Below are 20791 nucleotides of genomic sequence, written 5' to 3' on the forward strand. Positions count from 1 at the left end.
AAGTTGCATTGTTCAGTCCACTGCTACAGCATACTAGTGCAGAGTAAAGACTTACCTTAACTATATGATAAAGGGAAATACAGATGACCATATTAATGTCCACTGACACTACAGTTGTCAAAAGTTTTCCAGATTGTCTAACATTAATTCAAGCTTAAAAAGGTCAGCTGCTTCTGCTGCAAAAACACTTTTTTGCTATGACAATGTTATGTAACTACACAACAGCGCTGCTTGAGAGTACGAAGGCGTATATGCTTGTCCGATAACCTATGATTAAAAAGTGGTACTACTGAACATCAAAACTGGGCACTATGCTAGAGCTGATATTAAGTTCTGAAACTATGAAACTTTTAGTGTGTAGAACTTCATCTGAAAATTATTGTGATTTTATTTTGTGGTATGTGTGACAGGTTACCCCTGGCATGCCACTTGGAACTGGGGTATCACTGAGCCCTCATGACCCACCTTTATACTGGACTCCCTTTATACTGTACAGCTGTGACAGGCTCTCAAGCCCGCTCCAGCACACACTGCAGTAGGGACACACCCAGCTGCAGCTTCACACACATGCTGAGATCAGCTCTGCATGGGAAGGCTCAGCTAAGGAACTGCCCAGTTACTCAAGTGCACCCCCCCTTTGAAGGGTAAACCCCAAATTATACCATCTTGCACTGCACAGGGAAATGTACAGCATAAGCTCATGAAATTCACCCCCTCCCTCAATGTGGAGGAAGATATGCAACAGCTTTCTGCCCCCAGTTAGGATTTCCAGACACTGGTTTTAGACAAAACAAAAAATAAGTTTATTAACTACAAAAGATAGATTTTAAGGGATGATAAGGGATAGCAAACAGATCAAAGCAGATTACCTAGCAAATAAACAAAACCGCAACTGAGCATAACAGGTAGGATATGAATTAGCAAATTATCACCCCATGTCATAAAACAGGCTGGAAGATTCTTAAGGTACAAACTGCCTTGGCTCTGCAGCTTGGGTTTCCCAGGTTTTCATACACAGGCTAGCAATCCCTTAGCCTGGGACTATCACTTCCCCCCTGTTCAGTCTTTATTCCTCAGGTGTTTCCAGGTGTGTTGTTGTAGGGAGAATGAGGTACCATTGTTATGTTATTTTCCCCCTTTTATAGCATCTTCCCACTTGATGGAATGCTCTTTTGCTATGACCTGGGTCAAACAGTTCCCTTTGTGCAGTGCTATCTCTGAGAGGTTTCTGTTGTACACAGTTCCTAGGGTAATTCTTGTGCTTGTGTCCATTTCCTCAATAAGCCATTAACATTGTTTGGCCTTTTTACTGTTGTACCTGAAAGGCTGCTGCTTGTGGGTGTTTTCAACCTCATAACATGTTTCAGTAACACATACATAGCCAAACTTCATAACTTCACATCCAACGATAGCACATACATTCCAATGAGATATTAATGTCTAGCAGACCAAGACTTTTAGAATGACACTGCACAAGGCATACGTTGTACAAAACACATCCTAATTACATGACAGTGGTGAATATTGGGGTGCCACAGGGTCATGGAACGTTGTGATCCAGAAACTTCCATGGAAAGCAAAAAAAGATAAAAACCATAAATCAACCCAGAGGCTCTTGCTAACGATTGCCCTGCATCTAACCTTCCCTTCCAAGCAGAGAACAAATTTAAAAAACACTTGACTTGTGCCAGTAGCCTGTATCCACCAATTAGACTTCAGATGAGGGTATGGAAGGTGATTGCTCTAGGTTTATTATTTATTTGCATTCAGAACATAAGAACATAACATAAGAATGGACATACTGGGTCAGACCAAAGGTACATCTAGCCCAATATCCTGTCTTCCAACAGTGGCCAATGCCAGGCACCCAGAGGGAATGAACAGAACGGATAATCATCAAATGATCCATCCCCTGTTGCCCATTCCCAGCTTCTGGCAAACAGAGGCTAGGGACATCATCCCTGCCCCCCTGGCTAATAGTTATAGATGGACCTATCCTCCATGAACGTATCTAGTTTTTTTTAACCCTATTACAGTAGCATGCCAAGGCCTCCAGTCAGGATTGGGACCTCATTTTGCTTGATTCTGTGTGAACATGTGGGAAGATGGTTTCCCTGCAATAATCTAATTGAGAGATAACAGTTACTAGAAGACTATCTGCTAACAGCTCTTGACGGAGGAAAAATGTCTAGCTTATATAATTAGATATACTGACAGCATTCAACTTTGTGATATGCTATGGGCTGCAATGCCTAGTATAAGCTGATTGACACCTTGCTGTTCATTTAATTTTCATCAAGCACAGACAGTTCCATTACACAGATGTCCCAGTGCTTGAGTGAGGCAAGTGTAGGGACTTCAAAGCATCTGGCTTACTATCAATCTAGAGAATGCTAGTAAGAACTGCTTCAAGGAACCAAAAGAATCTGTGGTCCTGGGATTTCGCTGTCTGGAGAGTGTCTGCCCTTCTGTGCTCAAGATGATGGGTAAAATCTCCTTGTTAATCCTTAATAGGGCCCAGCTATTAAATGGGGCACTTCAATATCTTGCCTCATATCTTTATTATTTATTTGTATTGCAATAGTCCTAGGAACCCCAGTCATGGACCAGTGCTAGGAACTTAAAGAGGGCTGTGTCTAAGGTACAATAGAGACTACCTTTCTCTCTCTGAACTGCCATGATGTCTTTGATCAGTGGGGATGCCAACCATTGAAGGAACACAGGATGGAATTCTTGGAGCTAAAGGGTAATAAGAGGTGAACATCCAGCTTTGAAATCCCCTGGATAAGCCCCAAACTGAGCTACCTTCAGAAAGCTGTGTGAGATTCTACTTTCTGGGCAAGCTCTAACCTAAAAATTAGAGCTGCAGCCTGAGCAGCAGATGTCCCGAGGACAAAGTGAGACCACCCTACTGAAGAAACAAATATTAATGGAAGGATGGCATCTAGGATCCTTTCTGATGAATTTGGTCCTTTTAATTTGTACGCATAATACATGAATACTACAGTTAAGAGATAGTAAAAATGACTATGACTGATAGACAATGAGGAGAATGAGAGCAACGAGACACAATAGTATGTCTTACTCCCAAAACTCTTGAATGTAATTTTTGGTTTATCAAAACTACAACAGTAGCCTCGAAAATGCTAGTGGCCTCTCAGTATGATGCTCTGCCTTTTTTGACCTTCTACTAGTTCCATATGGTAATTTTTTCTCTAGCTACCATCTATGTGCAATTAAAGACTTCAGGGAGGTAAAGATGCTGAGAGTTAGATATAAACAAATACTTGCAATAGCTTCCTGTTCCCCTTTGAAAAATTGTATATAATAATTAATGTCCTAAACTAATTGCCCAATATTAGATATACCTGAACTTTGACCAGGTCAATCTTAAATTTAAATCTGATTGAGAATTTAGTGGCTTGATTACAGGTATAATAACAGATTTAGAGCTCTAAGTAAAGGGAGTTAAGGGAAGTCTAAGGTGACTGAGCCTGGTAAAGAGTATAGAAGTCTGTGAGTACTTGTACGCTGCTGTGAGATACTATAAGGAAATAGATTTGATCTAGTGTGATGTTCAATTTTTACCTTCATGCTTGTTTTCTAAGCTGCTCTTCAACCCATCTCCTGACCCATATTTATACCAGACTTAAATAATTTAGTCATATAGTTTCTTTTTAAGTGGAAAATAAAATAAAAACATGTTTTATTAATCAGAATCAATATCTGTTTAACGGCTCAGTTTTGGTATGAACACAATATCTATTAAAATCCAGGAGAGTTTGCCTACATAAACTCTGAGTTGCTGTTTTGTGTTTGTATTTCATTACATGCAGTGTTGTAGTTGTGTTGGTCCCAGTATATTAGAGAGACTGGGTGGGTGAGGCAGTATCTTTTATTGGACCAACTTCTGTTGGTGAGAGAGAGACAAACTTTCAAGTTCTTCAGGTCTGGCAAATGTACTCAGTATCTCAGCTAAATACTAGGTGAAACAGATGGTTTAGCATAAATAATTAACACACATTTCAAGGGACCATTCAAAGTGAACAGGCCCCTTACCAGCCCTCCAATGATGGGGGGGAAAGAGGTGTGTGAAAGGCAGCTGGCTAGAGGAGTGGTTGTAATAAACTATAAAACCAGTGTTTCTGGTCAGTCCATGATTTTTTGTGTGTCTAGCAAAATTTTTAATTTAAGCTCCCAGTTTCATCTTTTGAATGTGTTGTGCAGGTTTCCTTTGGGAACGAGGACTGATAAGTCAGATATAGAGTGATAGCTTTGTGAAAAGTCTTCATATGTGGGTGATATGGCATTTTTGTCTTTTATCATTTTCCTGCATGAGTTCATCTGAGACCATAGTGGTTGTCTGCTTTCACCCACACAGTTGTTATTGGGGCATATAGTACACTGGATGAGATACACCACATGTTGTGATAGGGATGTGTAGGACCCATGGATTTTGAAAAGTGTATTAGTGGGGATCATTGTAGCAGTGGAACTATGTCTGCCATGACACTCTGGGTACATTTCCCAGATTTGAAGAAGAGCTCTGTGTAAGCTTGTCTTGATGTTGGTGCAATAAAGGATAATACCTCACGTACCTTGTTTTGTTTTGTTTTGTTTTGTATTCTACAGGCGAGTCTCATCTTACGCTGGGGTTGTGTTCCGCTGTCAGCGCGTAAAGCGAAAATCACATATAGTCAAAATTACATTGAGTGTAATGGCGGGCGGAATTGTCTGCACTACAGGTACAGTATTTAAATTGTTATTTTTCTCTTTTTTTTATTTTGTTTTTGCCAACCGCGCGAAGCTGAATTCGCGCATGTTAAATGCGCGTAAGATGAGACTCGCCTGTATTGTAATTGTCATACTAGAAAAATTCTTCAGAAATATTATTCTACAGCCTTATGGAACTGTGTGCACAAGCATAATATTTGGGCTAAAGAACTCGGTGGGGTGTCGTGCTAGCTACATTACACATATATAGCCTAGAGACAACAGTTAATTACATGTCTCTCATAGAAATCACCAGTCTTCTAATCTGACGTCATCATCTCTACCCTGTCCAGAGTGAATGAGAACCATCCAGAAACTAAGAGCTGTTCCTGAGAAATCTTAAAAAAGGCCACAGTAAAGTTATATCACTGCCAGAGAAACAGCAACAATTTCCAGGATGCTCAAGTCTCCAAGGCTGGGATTTATTGAGTTAGTGAATGTTATCTAGAGAGTAAGTTTAGTAAGAGAATAGTGATCATTCACACACAAACTGCTTTGTACTATGTTTAACCTTGATGAGTAATTGTTTTTTCTTGTGTGTGTGTGTGTGTGTGTGTGTGTGTGTGTGCAATAGATGATATATTCACCTTCATCCACTGCAGTCTTATTGCCAGTTTTATAAAAATCTCCAGCCTTTTTAAAATGATGATAAGCAACAGTGATGCAGGTATAAGCCAGGGACTGAGTAATGGTGAGCGGTGCCTATTCCAAACTGATAGTAATCAAATATAAATGCTTTGAGAATTTTGGACAACAAGATGAATACTCAGCACACTTTCATGTTGAAAAGAGCAAATGTGCATTGTCTGTACAAGGTGTGCATGTGTGAGAGAGAGACTCCATTGTGGGGAGGGAGGAGTAATTCTTTCTGAACAGGATATTTTAGTGTGTGCTGCATGCATATTTTGTATGTGAATTGCATATGTGAAATTTATATACTCTGTATATCATCAAAAAATAAGGTTTACTAACAGGCATACTGGTCACACAGATTTTTTTTTATAAACCTATCTGCATAGTCCCTTTTTTGGGAGGGAGAATACAAATAGACTTTGAAAGCAAAGGTGACACTGCTGTGCTAATGCTAGTAGAGGATTTAGCGCTTAAGCTGTTGACAGAATACAGAAGCAGCAAAATATCTGAAAGAGAATAACGTGCACTGGCAATGTTGATTGAGCCACGTTGCACAGGGAGAACTGGAACTTTGTTTTTCTTCTATTCAGAAATTGTAGCCCCACAAAAATAGTGCAGCCATTGCCTTTTCCCATCATTAGATCCTGCTCCTGCCCATGAGCCAGTCAGTTTACTTCCAGGGAAAAGAAGGGGCTGAATTCTGCCCTATTTGCACCTGTGTATCCCAATTGACTTCAGAAGTGTTATGTAGGTGTTAGTATGGATAATTTTAAAACTTCAGCATGTCCCTTCCTTCCCCCCACCTCCCGAAAAAATCAAACTGGAAGATTTGTTGAAACAAACCTTTTACACAAACAGTTTAATTTTCAACAAATTGATATTTTATGATTAAAAAAAGTTTTCAAACATCTCTCATTTATAATACCACTTTGTGGCAACAGTGGTCACCATTCAAAAGTCAGCATTTGCCCACTATATCTGCTTTTGTGAGCTCTTCTGAAATGATAGGTGGGCTGGCTCTAATACAACTGACTATTTTATGATTTACTCATTCCTCGTTCAGTGTTTATCCAGAAGTCATTGTTAGAAAGTGAGATCCCCAGGCTGTAGAATGTTTTGTGAAAGAACATACATACCAAGCAAATAGCCATGCCTATCTGTGAAACCGTTTTTTATCATCTTTTTTATTTGTCAGAATCCTTGTGTAAGGTGAGAGGGGCACTTTTTAAAAAAAGTGAATGTGGGCTAGAGGTTACTGCATGGAACTGAGAGTAGGCATTTCTGGGTTCTCTTCTAAGGTCTCCGTTAACTTGCTGTGTGACCTTGGGCAGTCATTAGTGTCTAAATTTTTAAGAACATTCACAACATATAGGTGCCTCTAATTTTGGGTGCCAGACTTGATACACTTGGGGCCTGATTCTTTTTTTTTGAGAGAGAGAGATGAGCCAACCCCAGTTGGCTTGAATTAAAAATGTAGGTGCTGATCACCTCTCAGAATCAGGATCTATAGGTATTGAGTGGGACAACCAAAATGGAGACATCCCAAGTTAGTGGATGCTTGCGAAAATTTGGCCTTGATCTGTTTGTGCCTCAGTTACCTCATCTGTAAAGTGACTAAAGCAATACTTTTTTTCCTCAGAGGAAAGCTGCTACACTTAATTATTATGTGTAAGTGGTTTGAGATCCTCTGCTGAAGGGTGCTATATAATGATAATGTAAAGTAGAATGTCATTAATTTACCTTGACAGATTCATTGCAAATCTCTGAATTTTGTAAAATAGTACAGAACATCACAAGTGAGTAAGGAGCAAATTGTGCTTGTACCTTTTAAGATTTCTGAGGGCTCCTGAGTAGCAAGACTGACCCAGCTGTACTGCAGAAAAGGGGTGGGCGGAGGCAGAATATTTGTGTATTTGAGGGGTAAGGGCAGGATCAGTTGGATAGGGAAAGATTGGGCAAGGATAGAGTATCTGCTGTTACACAGACTTATTGGTTCTTTCCCATTGAAACTACTTTAACTCTTGGGCTTCGATAGCCTGCATGGAGCCTCTCTTCAGTTGCTCCATAGTTTGTGGAGTGGGGGATCCCTCCACTTGTTTTGTCTGTTTCTGCCCAAGAACTGTTTTTGGTTTTTCTCCAAGAATGAATAAACCACAGTAAAACACCATGGATAATATACGCCAAATTGTTCTTTGATCATTTACTTTGATTGTTATAGTTCAATATTAATTGATACCTCAAATGTCCTAGAAAATGTTCTGCAGTATGTATTGTAAAAATAATGAAGCTTTAAGATTGCAGGTCACTATAGTTTTGCTATTAAATCTTTTCTGAGAGGTGAAAAGAGACAGCTACCAGCTGGCTGTCTCATTTATTTCTGAAAGTATTACGTTGAACATTAGTGCAGTGAGAAAGATTAGTGGGTCTGTCTGTTTGCCTATCTGTTGTTCAGCCATAGATCTTGCCCCTCTCAACTTACACAAGGATTCTGACAAGTATAAAAATGGTGTGGGGAGGGAAGACTGTTTCACAGATAGGCATGGCTATTTGCTTGCTATGTATGTCCTTATGCATACTGAGATACCCAGTGGTGTATGAATAGAGTCCCATCCGCCCCACACACCCTCTTTAGTTGGTAGACAGTGTAAAGGTAGCCAGAGTAGCTGAAGGAATGAGCCAAGACCACAATGTTTAAAAATCCAACAAATGCTAATGAAGCCAGATACCTCACACAGCAGCACTGTCTCTCCTAGAACTGGGAATGGGCGGCCCCACCCTCCAAATGAACACTCTTATACTTTCTGTTCACCCCACCTCTCTCTCAAACCCCACCCATCAGCAACAGAGCTACCGGGGGTGGGGACGTCCCTTGCACTATTATATTAACCAAGCTTTTCATGAATATGGAACAGATCTTGCCAACACTTTGGCACAGTTTTAAGCTTGTGCTTGTGAGCTGTCCTGTTGTAGTCAATGAGAATACTCATGCATAATATTAAATGTGAATAAATGTTTTGTGGGGTTAGGGTATAAGTATTTGGTGGTACAAAGATTTACAAATCCTATCTGGGAAAGCTGGTTCAATCTCTGCAGTTCTATTTGGAAGTTCTCCCTATTATAGGGAGAATAACCTGAACCAATGATCATAATGAGGCAGACACATAAGCATGTTGTTAGATTTCATAATGAAAAACATCATGGCAATACAGGAAAAAAAGTAGAATACTTTGTGTAGCTAAATTACAGTACACAGTGTTTACAGGAGCTGATTGGTATCATAGACTTGAATTAATTTGTTACCTAAGGTTCTTAGCAGAGCATACACATAATGACATTTCTAATATGGTTTGTTAAAAAAACAACAACAACAAAAGCCCAAATGTTAGTTTACTAAATTTGTTGTTGTTCAACAGTATATCATCATTAAGGTTCATAATGGGTTTCATTAACTCAATAGTTTCTCCTCTAGATTAGATTTTATTGAGTTTAGATGTCTTTCATACTAACCCTTAAAGATTTGTAAACACTGAAATCAAATTTAAGTGTCAGGCCAAAATGTGCTCAAAGTGTTACAACACTATTATTAGCTTCTTGCAAACATCTCAAATCAGATACTCAGGACAATACATTTCTCATGTTTCATTACATATAGAATAGCTGGAAAGTAGCGAAAGACCTTCTTTTCTGTCATTCTACTTTTCTCTTCCCCTAGTACATGTAACAGACCAATTTTTAATAATTAAGGTTAACCTGAGAAAAACAGAAATAAAATCATTAATTACCATATATAAAATGAGCAGGAAAATGCACTTTAAACAGGAATTATTTAATATATTTGTCACTCATCTATATGTGTGTGTGTATATAGATAGTATAGGAATTAACTACTATCAATCTATCTTAAATAATGCTTAAGTATATGTGTTTAATTAAATGAAGATGTAATTATATCTGAATAATTTAAAAACATTTATCAAAATGTTTATTTTCTGAACTGATTTTTAGGGGTTAATTCTCATTTGCACTAATTCTACCAGAGCTCTGTAAAGGAGCCTTTACATAACTGAAAATTCAGTCCTCCAACTCCATTGGCTGAGATCCTCTGCTTAGGGGGAGCACAGCACAGTCTAGAGAGGAGGACGCAAATGTGGCCCTTTGTCTTCTCTGAATCTGAGAGTTGCATGTGTGCTGGGTTGGTTACTATGTGAGGCTGCTCTAAGGGTATGTCTACAGTGCAATTAAAAACCCACAGCTGGCCCCTGCCAGCTGACTCGGGCTCAGGGTAAGGGGCTGTTTAACTGTAGTGTAGATGTTCAGGCTTGAGCTGCAGCCTGGATTCTGGGAACCTCACACTGTCCAAAATCTTGGGTTCCAGCCCAAACCCAAACATCTACACTGCAATTGAACAGTCCTTTAGCCCGAGTGCCACAAGCCTGAGTCAGCTGGCATGAGCGTAGATATACCTGATTGCAGTGTAGGTATTCCTGAAGTTACACCAGTTGCCTATTGCCCAAGAGGCTGATGTGGCAGCCTGAAATCAGTCATTATGTAGGCAAGCTCTAGCCATACTTCTTTCCTCTGGCAATATCTTCAGAGGGTGATGGTGGCATTGGAGGTGCTATGCTGGATCTGACACCAGGTAATCTCCCAACATGTGTGATCTTCCCATAGTTGGCTACAGTGGCTTTAGGGCTAGAATCTGTTAGCATAGATGACGTGAGCCTGGTGTGTGTTAAACTGTTGTGCTATAACCACAATTGAAATGCATTTGATGAAACATTAATTCAGCAAATACTGTTGTTTAAAAATACAGATTATGCTTCTCTTTGTTCAAAATGTAACATTATTGTGCTTTAATATAACTGCCATGAGCTGCAGAAAACTTTCCTAATGTATTAGTGTGGGGGAGGGGGAGGCAGAGGGGCTGGTGATCAATATGCAGTGATTAAGAGACAATGTGATCCTGGGTAGCATAAACAGGGGAATCCTAAATACGAATAGTGAGATTACTTTGCATCTGTCCTTGGCACAAGTGTGACCGCTGTTTTAGTTCCCAAAATTCAAGAAGGATGTTGATAAATTGGAGAGGGTTCAGAGAATAGCCACGAGAATAATTAAAGGATTAGAAAACATACCTTATAGATCAAAGAACTCAGTCTATTTACCTTATCAAAGAGAAGGTTAAGGGATGGCTTGATTACAGTCTATAAATTTCTACATGAGGAACAAATATTTAATAATGAGCTCTTCAGTCTAGCAGAGAAAAGTATAACACAATCCAATGGAAAGAAATTACTAATTCAGACTGAAATAAGGCATATTTTTTTGTCGGTGAGGGTAATTAACCAGCGGAACAAATTTTGCCAAGGGTTGTGGTGGATTCTCAATCAATGACAATTTTAAAATCAAAATTGGATATATTTCTAAAAGCTCTCCTCTAGGAATTATTTTGGGAAAGTTTATGTCCTGTGTTATATGCAGGAGGTGAGGCTAGGTGATCACAATGGTCCCTCCTTGCTTTGGAATCTATGAAAGAGATTTAAAATAAATATATTTGTCTGAGCAGTGGTAAGCAGTGCTGCTTCTAAATTGGAATTAATCATCATATTGGGAAAATCTAAGCCTGTGTGGTGACTATTCATCAAGGAAATAATCCTCCCCATTGAAGTCAACACTTTGAGATTGACTAATGGAGTTAGAATCAGGCCACACAAAAAAAAGAACTGTCTTGTTACTAGAGTTCAGAATATAGAGAGGATGATAAGGATTCATTATATGCTAGTGATGTTGATGATCTATGCTGAAAAAGGAATCCAGCTGTAAAATAGTAAAGGCTGCTTTGTTAAATGTTAGGAACTTTCAGATAATTGTATGCTGTAACCTCACAACTCCTCATTGACTTCAATGAGAGTTAAATGGTGAAGTTCTGTGCAAAATTTCCCATGAAAATGAATGGAGAGTTTGGAAGCCCTAGTGGATATTAGATAGCTCAGAGATGCTAACTAGAGCTTTGCACTGCTGTGGGTCATATCTTTTGCTCTTGTTAATATAATTAAAATGATAACTTGAAGGTGGTTTCCTCTTAATGAGGTAATTATTGTATCCTAGGCCTGACCTTGGAGTTTATTTCTGAACTAACAAGGAGTGAGAAGCTGAGACAAAATGTCTTTGTTGCTGGACACATCTTGAAAATTGACTAGATGAGCCAATCAGAGCAAAGAGATTACAGTAGCAAATTAGAGTATACAAATTTTGTATATTAATGAGAATGGAAATCTCTTCACTCTGGCTAATAATAGCTGTCACTCAATTAGAGGACAGGGATTCACATGCTGTGTGTTTGTTGAGAAATAACAATGCAGTGTTATCCTAATTATACCCCCACAATCAATTACAGTGCAAGGAACGGCATAAGTGATAAAGAACTGTAGAGCGTCTTTGAATTCTCATTCAACACAATATTTAGAGGAGTTCATGTTTTTTGTCAAAACATATTTTTAACAAACAAATTAGTAAACTTCCAATGAAAAACTAGAAATAAACATTTTTAAACTGAATACTTTTGGGAGGCTGGTCATTTTGAAAAAAGAAAGAAAAATCTTCTTGTGAAATTACAAAAACACATTTTAAAAAAAATGTCCTGTGGAAAAAAAAATTGGTATTTTCAACTAAGTCTAATAATATTAGAAAATTAGGGGCTAACTGATTATTGAAAATACAATAATGTGATGTGAAATCATGCATGTTGGATGGTAGAGCTCTCATGTAGTGTCAATTGCTATTGTGGTGAGGTTTCTTTTTTATAACTAAGTAAAAAAATCATGTTCTGTGAGACTGAGGGAAAATTAGAAAGGACTGTGGATAAAGTTGGCAAATCTGTGCAACAAAAAGAGAACCTTGTCTTTTCTCACTGCAATGCATGGCTTCCTTATCTGTCATTTAAATTAATGTAAAAATGATGCTTTTTTGGGAAAACCCTTTTCTGTTTACTCATGTACGAATAGAAACTATTGCTCTTCAGCAGTTGAGATAAGTATTTTTTTCTATAATAGTATTTTGCAACTTATAAAATATTATGGGAACTCATTATTGTAATGTTATGGTTAAATTTTAAAAGCTTGAAAATCAGGAAATCCAAAAGTCAATGTTCTCATAATAAACTATAATTCCTTCTAGGGATATACTATGTTAGCCCTTCTTATGGTCTCAAGTCACAGTACTCCTATTCAGGAAAGCATTTAAGCATGTGCTTGATTTTGAGGTCAATGAGCTATAAGCATGTACTTAAATAAAGAACATGAGTATGTGTTTTCCTGAACTGGGGCTTTATCAAATACCCCCCCGACCAATGTTCCTCAGGCCCCTGACTCCCTATGGCTCTGGGCAGTGCATCCTTCTCCATTATTAACATGCCCCTCAAGCCTTCCCTTCTTGGATGATGGTGTCCTCTATTTTTCCTCTTTCTAATCCCAGGAGGTTTGACTTGCACCTGAAATCAGTCTGCTTTCACAGAGTGTTAGGCTACTAGCCTAAGGGTGTCCCTTTTATACTCCCCACTATCCTCTTCCACTGCCCAATGAGAAGGTGATTTAAGAAAGAAATCCTGCATAGACCTCTGGAGGTGGGAAGAACCCCCTAGAACACAATGGAGGATAGAGCAGGTCTACTGTCCTATCTCAAAGACAATAGTATGTTGTGAGAATGGTTTCCTATTTGCTCCTTTGTATAGTCTGGCTGTGCTAGTGGTGTTCTCCTAGATCACTATGTCAGACTCCCCAACCCGAGGGACAAACTTATTTTGAAAAGTCAAGGTGATTATGAATAACCATGAATTGCTACTATGAGTGACAACAAATAATCATTGGGCCAGGGAAAAAGAGTGAGAATGACTCAAAAGCCTGATGGTTAGGGCACTCATCTAGGATGTGAGAGAACCAAGTTTATGTTTATGCAGCAATGACTATTTAATTTTCTGTTTTAAAAAAATAGAACTACTTCAACAGGAGAGACTTAGACAGTCCCATACCAGAATGTCCCAATGTCCATTGGCTAGAGCAGGGTTTCTCAAACAGGGGTCGCTGCTTGTGTAGGAAAAGCCCCTGGTGGGCCGAGCCGGTGTGTTTACCTGACCCGTCCACAGGTCTGGCCGATCGTGGCTCCCACTGGCCGCGGATAGCTGCTCTGGGCCAATGGGAGCTGCTGGAAGTGGTGCAGGCCAAGGGACGTACTGGCCACCGCTTCCAGCAGCTCCCATTGGCCCGGAGCAGCGATCCATGGCCAATGGGAGCTGCAATCGGCCAGACCTGTGGACAGGCCAGGTAAACACACCGGCCCGGCCCGCCTGGGGCTTTTGCTACACAAGCGGCGACCCCTGTTTGAGAAACCCTGGGCTAGAGCACTCTTCTGCAATGTGGGAGACCCAAGTTCAAATCTCTTCTCTACAGCAGTCAGAGGGAAGGGAGAGAACGTGTGTCTCCTGCATCTCATATGGTTGTCCTAGCCAATGGGCTAAAGGTTAGGAGCATGGAAGCTACCACTACGTCCTTTTTCTACTCTCTCCCACCCTCTAGCCCTTCATAAGTGGCTTTAATAATTACTGATGGCAGCAAAAGGAATTCAGAGACTTACCAGCCATGTGGATTTCTTTGGTTGTTTTTGTTTTTCAAGTTCTTTGCAAATGTTCCCTTTTTAAATCTGGCTTTGTTTTGTCCCTCACCCCCCCCCTTATTTGGAGACAATGCAGAAGTGGAGGTGCCACAACCCAATGGCCCCCTCTCTCGGGGGTCCCTTGGGGAGGCAGATCAGCATTGTATGTTGCTAACACTGTTGCAGGCATTGCAAGGTATTTCAGGAAGGGTTAAAGGTGTGAGTGTGGAGTGAAAGTTTCCTTTGCAGGTTGGAAGAGGCAAAAGAGGGTGGGAGAGAGAAGGGAATGGGTTAACTCGACGCTCCAGCTAGGTCCGAAAATAAGAGTCTGACTTCAGCCCAAGGCCATTGCACACAACTGACTCTCGGCTACCTGCCAAGAAAGACGGGAGCCTAGATTCCAACCCCGATCAGCCGTGAGAAAGGAAAACTAAGCTAAGTAGGACTGTAGAGGCTGAGCAAACTAGTGAGACAGTGAAGGCTAGCGAGGGGGGAAACAAAGTCTCGTGTCCCTGAAGCCAGTGTGTTTTGGGAAAGCTGAGGAAGCCGCAGAAAGATGGTTTGGACTGGGATAAAGAGCATGGGGGACAGAGGTCCCTGAACGAAATGCCCTCAAATGAACCCAGGACTTAAAAACCCTTCTGAGAGCTGAGGCAAGTCGGAGATCAACAACAGACCTTCGTCCACCCTACCCGCTCCTCTTCTTATGTTACACCCAGGCTTGGCCAGTCTTGGGTTGTGCATGTGTGACTATGAAAGTGGGTTAGTGCAGGGGCACTAATGCTTTCTTCCTTCCTTTGAGTGACGTGGGGAGCCCCTGCGCTCACCACTGTTATTTTATTAATGAAGCTTTAAAACTTAGACACTTGGTGTGCTCCTTCATCCCCTCCCCTAACGATCCTGCAGCCTCAGCCTGATCAGCTGACACCTCAGGCAGATCGGTAATAGAAATCTGTCTCAGAGATGTCAATTGTAATTACTTATGATGTTTGGAAATGTACAGCATGGATACAATCATGTCAAACCTCTCTCTCTCTCTCTCTCTGGAATATTTCATCTTTTTCTTCATCTTTTGTCTGTAGTCCTCAGCTAGGTGAAAGGTTAAAACAACAGGACTAACCAGTCCATGTACATGAGCAACATCACTGATTAGCTATAAAAGGCACATTTTGAATAAGGGTGTAACAGTACTTTCTATATATAAAGAGGAAATGAATCCCTTTATTTATCCATTAATAGACTTTGTAAGATTAATTTAGTCACCTTTTAATATTGGCTACCAGTCTCATTGTCATTCATTTATATACCATTAAACAGTGGCACAACCTCACATTGTAGGTCAAGACGAGTGATCAGATTTCCTGGCTCCTGTTGAAAAGAGTGCCACAGTAGATAAGACCATGATTTCCTGTTGCTTTCATTGGTAACTAGGGACCAGAGTAAGGTGGAGAATGGGATAGTGAAGCTTCTACTCTTCTGTTAACAATGGCAAGAGTTCACCCCCTCAGTAATACCAGGCTTGTACACGTTCAGAACTTCTACAGGATCCACAAGTGCATGGAAGGGAGAAGGAGATGCTGCTATCTTGTACCTCTCCAGTGGAAAAGAGATTTTGCTACAGTCTTCCCCCACCTCTAGTTAGAAGGCAGGTGATACAGAATGACTCTGTGAGCACTCTCTCCTCTTCTGACTTTCCATGGTAGTGCGTATAGATGGGGAGGGTATCTGAAAGTAAATGGAATCTTCCTCCACAAAAGCTGCACTAATGAATGTGTGCATGCACACACACAGTTTTGCTTGGATGGCTATTGATTTCCTTGAGGACACAGACTCCTTTCAGATACACTTATTCCCTCATCCTCTTTCTCTTTCCTTCCCGTCTCTGTCTCTCTCAAGATGATTCAATGTCAATTCACCACATGATGGCAACTGCAACTGCTAGAATTGGTTAGCTCCCCCTCCTCTTCTAATCTACAGGCAAGTCTCATCTTACGCTGTGGTTATGTTCCGCTGTCAGCGCGTAAAGCAAAAATCGCATATAGTCAAAATTACATTGAGTGCAATGGCGGGTGGAATCGCCCGCACTACAGGTACAGTATTTAAATTGTTATTTTTCTCTTTTTTTTGTTTTGTTTTTTGTTTTTGCCGACAGCGCAAAGCTGAATTCGCGCATGTTAAATGCGCTAAGATGAGACTCGCCTGTACACTGACCATTGCTGTGGGGGTAGGGGAGACAGTGCAGGTGTAGCCCCACCCTGGGCCATGATCATTCTGATCTCTTGCAGCTGTCGTCATCCTTCCTGTCATACACATTGTGATCCAAAACTGCTTATATGGCAATAACTGCTTATGTAGACTGTGTGAACTCTGTATTTGAGAGATAGTAAGAGTCTTCATATGGCATGCAAACACAAAGGGCAGAGAAGGTTAGGGTAGTCCAAGGTGGTAGAACTATAGGAATCTCTCTGAGGTGTCTGCTCCTGGAGCTGCCATAGGGGGATGGGAGTGTTCCACAGATTGCAGGGGCTTTATGCAAAAGCTAACACAGCTTAGTCCTATGTAAATTTCCCACAGGGATTGGAATGGAGTTATGATGGGGCATGCCCTCTGTGACTCCTCTCCTCTCCATGTGCAATGACCTGGAGAACCCAGCACAAGTCTGGGGAAAGAAGAAATTGGCACCATGAAGGAATCTGACTCCTTTCTGTTTGGAAAGGGGCAAAGGCACATGCAAGACAAGGCCCCTTCATACTCAGAACTTCCATTACCATCTCTGCTCTACAGGTTGAAAGTGCTGAGTTATATTCTTGATGAAGCATGAGGTAGAATAGAAAGTAGCGCCTCCCCCCCCCCCACACACCTTCCTTAGTTCTCCAGTGCTAACAGCAGCAAAAGCTTGTCTTATTTAACTAAAATGAGCAGATATAATTCAGAAGGCAGGTAAGTGGGTGGTCATGTGAGGGAAAAATAAGATATTTATATTATCACTTTTCTTTAATGCTGTCCTTTTAAAGCATATTCAGTGTCTTGTGTTCTGTAGCTCACACAGTGTTGAGGAGTAATAACAATACAAGAAGACTAATATTTTTAAATGTGGTCTCTAATTTTGGGTAACTCAATTATTGAGTATCCAAATGTAGAGACTTAAGGTCTGATTTCCAGAGGTGCTGAGAACTGCAGCTCCCAGTGAAGTCCAGAGAGCAGACTCTGATCAACATTTTCAAAAATGAGAGACAAAAGTTAGTCACCTAAATCTATATTTAGATATCCTAAAGAAGTGCACAGTCTCTGAAAATCAGGCCACTTATTTATGCCTTTAAGGATATTTAAACGTTTTGACTGAGGTTCAAAACTTCAGCCACCCATATATGAAACCAAAAACCAGGGCACGTAAATTAGAGGCCACTTTCAAAAATCTGTCTTTATCTGTCCGCAATCAGAAATAATTTACAGAGCTCACTAAATAACCAATCTTCAGAACTCCATATTTCAATATGTTTTGTGAGATTCAGTCTCCCTTTTAAAAATACAATAAACAATGTCTAGGTATGGTATGCTTCCAGTATTATACTACACTAATATACTTACTCCAAATCACACATCACTTGTAAAAGGAAAAAAAATAATCTCTGATCAAATTTTTAATACTTGGAATAATTCAACAAAATGGAACACATGTTTAGGTGTTTGTGTACAGAAAAAGTTACCTTGCCTTTATCAAGGGGTTAGCACATAAGAAATTTTCTGTGACTGAATACACGCAATAATCTTCTGATCGTATATTGCCAGCCTTTCCCCAGGAATCCTCACAACTTTTCAGAATGATGCTTCCATCCATGTTTTATCCAATATTTTATCTAATTCAGGCTAGACAGTTTTACTGGGTCATACGGCAGAGGATGGAGTGTGCTAGTTCATACAATGCATATGAACAAACAACCTCTGTTCCTCTTCTTGACAGCATCTCCAAAGCCTAGAATAAATTTCTTGGATCATTGTCCTGCTGTGTGGTGAATCATGGATCAATCACTCAGGTGGAAGTGAATGTCTCAATCTGGAGAATGCTGTGATAATCCTCTTTGTGCTTAATACCTGTGATTTTTGTGAGGAAATACCAACTTGGCTGTCACTAAAACATCCCAAACCCATGATGTTATTCCTCCTAAGCTTGACTGTTTGACTGTTTCTCATCTCAGAGTTTACCCTTGAGACTCAATATTCTTCTGACTCCAGATGTCTGAACATTTTTCTCTTCAGTAAAAATAAAGCTTTCTTATCACATTGAAGTTCAAATCTGCTGTGCAAAACTAGAGTAAATGGGGTTCACGTGGGGGGAGACTAAAGTAGGAATTGGGGAGGTAAAATTCTCCACAGAATATTTGGAGAGGGGGTTCCTGGATAGTAATGTAGCACATAGACCTGTCATGTGGCCTCATACCCTTGCAGGACTTAATAGGCAGTAGATTCTCTCAGTTCTTGGGTGTAATTCTGATGCTCCCCTGGCCTGTCCACTGCCCTGCCCTTTTGTGATCCCACAGACAGAACCTCTGTAGAGCTTGTCACTGCAGGGTCCATTACTGCCAAGTCAACTTGTGTGACCTTTGCACTTATCACTCTTCCTTTAGTGAAGCAGAAAAACACAAATCCCTTTATTTTGGCCTATGTACAATTGTAAAGGGGGCTAGATTTTTTTGCCCAGTGCAAACTTGAGCTCAGTCATGCCGCTTTATATCTTGGAAACTCAAGATTGCTTAAGAACGACAAGTATACATGGACAATCTATAGAAGAAATTATTTTTCATGTTACTAAAAAATGCCATAGATTTTATATTTAAAGCCAAATTAATGCATGTAGGTGAAGCTGATGGAAACTATGTATGCTCATCAGAAGACAGAATTTAGTCTATATAAGTGTCTTATTATTTCCCCTATTTTCCAGATGTCCAGTACTTACCAAAAATTATTTTAATGAAAGACTGGCTGTACCTCTGAAAGTTAAATTAGATAAAGTAAAATCCCTGTATTTTATATATATATATTCAGCTCCACAGAAACCATAGTAGTGTATATTCATATAGGACAAAGATCAAAATTCATCCATGAATATTTGAACTCTTTCTTCCTGTTATAAAACTGAAAACCTGCTACTAATATTCCATAGGAAAAAATAACATTGGCATAAAGCTTCTCTGTGGGATTGGTAGGATAAATGCTTTAAACTATGAGACTTGCTATTTGGCTTGAAGTAGTACAAATTATACAAATCTCTACACATTCTAGAGTTTATACAAGGATTTCTACAAACGCCTTCCAATAAAACTGATGGATTCTGTACAACTAAATGGTGTTCAGCACTTCACCTCCTTGTCTCCAACTAATTGAATAGTAAAATATGTAGAACAAGTTATTTTTGTTATGCTTTTATTAGGAATAGATAAAGTGGGTTTCTCAAAGCTCACATGGAGTTTCTAATTAAAAGAAAGCCCTGTGGTGCTAGCCTATAGTACATAAACTTTTTTGTAATCTACACATTTGAGATAAAAAATATGATGCAGAAATTTTGATAAACTTCTTATCTTAAACATGATTTTAAGTCAGTGGACCACCTTGTAGGCATCTCTTATGTTACAAACCAATAATTCAAAAAATCTTAACCCCTCCCCCCCAAAAGAAATTCCTCTGATTGTGCTTTAATTTGTGAATTTTATTAATCTGTCAAAATTAGGTCCTTATGTCCCCTTTAAGAGTGTCTTTTTAAATATATTGTAAAGATAAATTTCTTTTATAAGAAAGGCTACCACCAAAAATTAAAGGACAACAAAAAATAACATTTTAAAGTTATCCGTATGCTGATAATTTTATAGAACTGCAAAAGACAGTGAAGGAGGCTTGAAATGTTTATCCAAGGCCAATTTACCATACTTGCTTTTTGACAATGTGAAGTCAAAAGGTCAAATTTTTCTATTTTCAGATCATTGAGTAAATGAAAAGGTAAAACAATAAATAGCATCCAAGAAGAATTGTGAGGCCAGCATTAAATGCTGCACCAGCAGCTTTGAATATTTCCCTTTATCCTTGCTACACCACAGCTATGCTGTCTGGAATTTATTTTTGTATACTTTCATTGTTACAGAAACATTCCCTGATGTTGATAATTAACAGCAATCTTCAATTTTATTAATATTGTGAACCTTTCTACATAAGAACATAATGTGACAAAGCTCTGTCCTTGTCTCAGTGGGTCCCGCGCTTCCTGGCAGATTTCGCTAGTCTCAGAGGCTCACTGTGACCCTCCACGTAGCCCTTCTCTCTCTAGAGGAAAGGGTCACAGCCTACTGAGCCATTTTCATCATAAGCCAGCAAGGGTGGTGAGGAGAAGCAACTCTCCCTTGCACAGTCTCTGTTGTCTCCCAGTCTCAGTGATTAATCAGGGAGGGGAGGGGAGAGCCTGAGCCTGCCCTCTACTCCGAGCTCCAGCCCAGGGACCCTAATAGTAGCAGCTATGGTAGCTGACTTTTTGGAAATAGGATGTGTACAATTCCCTGGGCCACTTCCCCACAGCATCCCCCACTCAATATCTCCTTCATCATTACCTTAGGGCCTCCTTCATAGACTTTAAGGTCAGAAGGGACCATTATGATCTTCTAGTCTGACCTCCTTCACAATGCAGGCCACAGAATCTCACCCAACCACTCCTGTAACAAACCCCTGACCTATGTCAGAGCTATCGAAGTCCTCA

The 20791-nt window shown here is 39.9% G+C and overlaps 1 long non-coding RNA gene across 1 annotated transcript in view; it reads left to right on the forward strand.

The window, feature by feature from the left end:
• Positions 1–4683: 4683 nt before the first annotated feature.
• The window catches only part of LOC120370942, a 54989-nt gene continuing 38881 nt past the window's right edge, over positions 4684–20791 (forward strand). Inside the window, exons 1-2 of the long non-coding RNA XR_005584071.1 lie at positions 4684–4745; positions 5020–5224. This is a non-coding gene — a long non-coding RNA (uncharacterized LOC120370942). The remainder of the gene's footprint in view (positions 4746–5019; positions 5225–20791) is intronic.

The sequence above is a fragment of the Mauremys reevesii genome, linkage group 8 (genome assembly GCF_016161935.1).
Source record: "Mauremys reevesii isolate NIE-2019 linkage group 8, ASM1616193v1, whole genome shotgun sequence".
NCBI classification, from domain to species: Eukaryota; Metazoa; Chordata; order Testudines; family Geoemydidae; genus Mauremys; species Mauremys reevesii.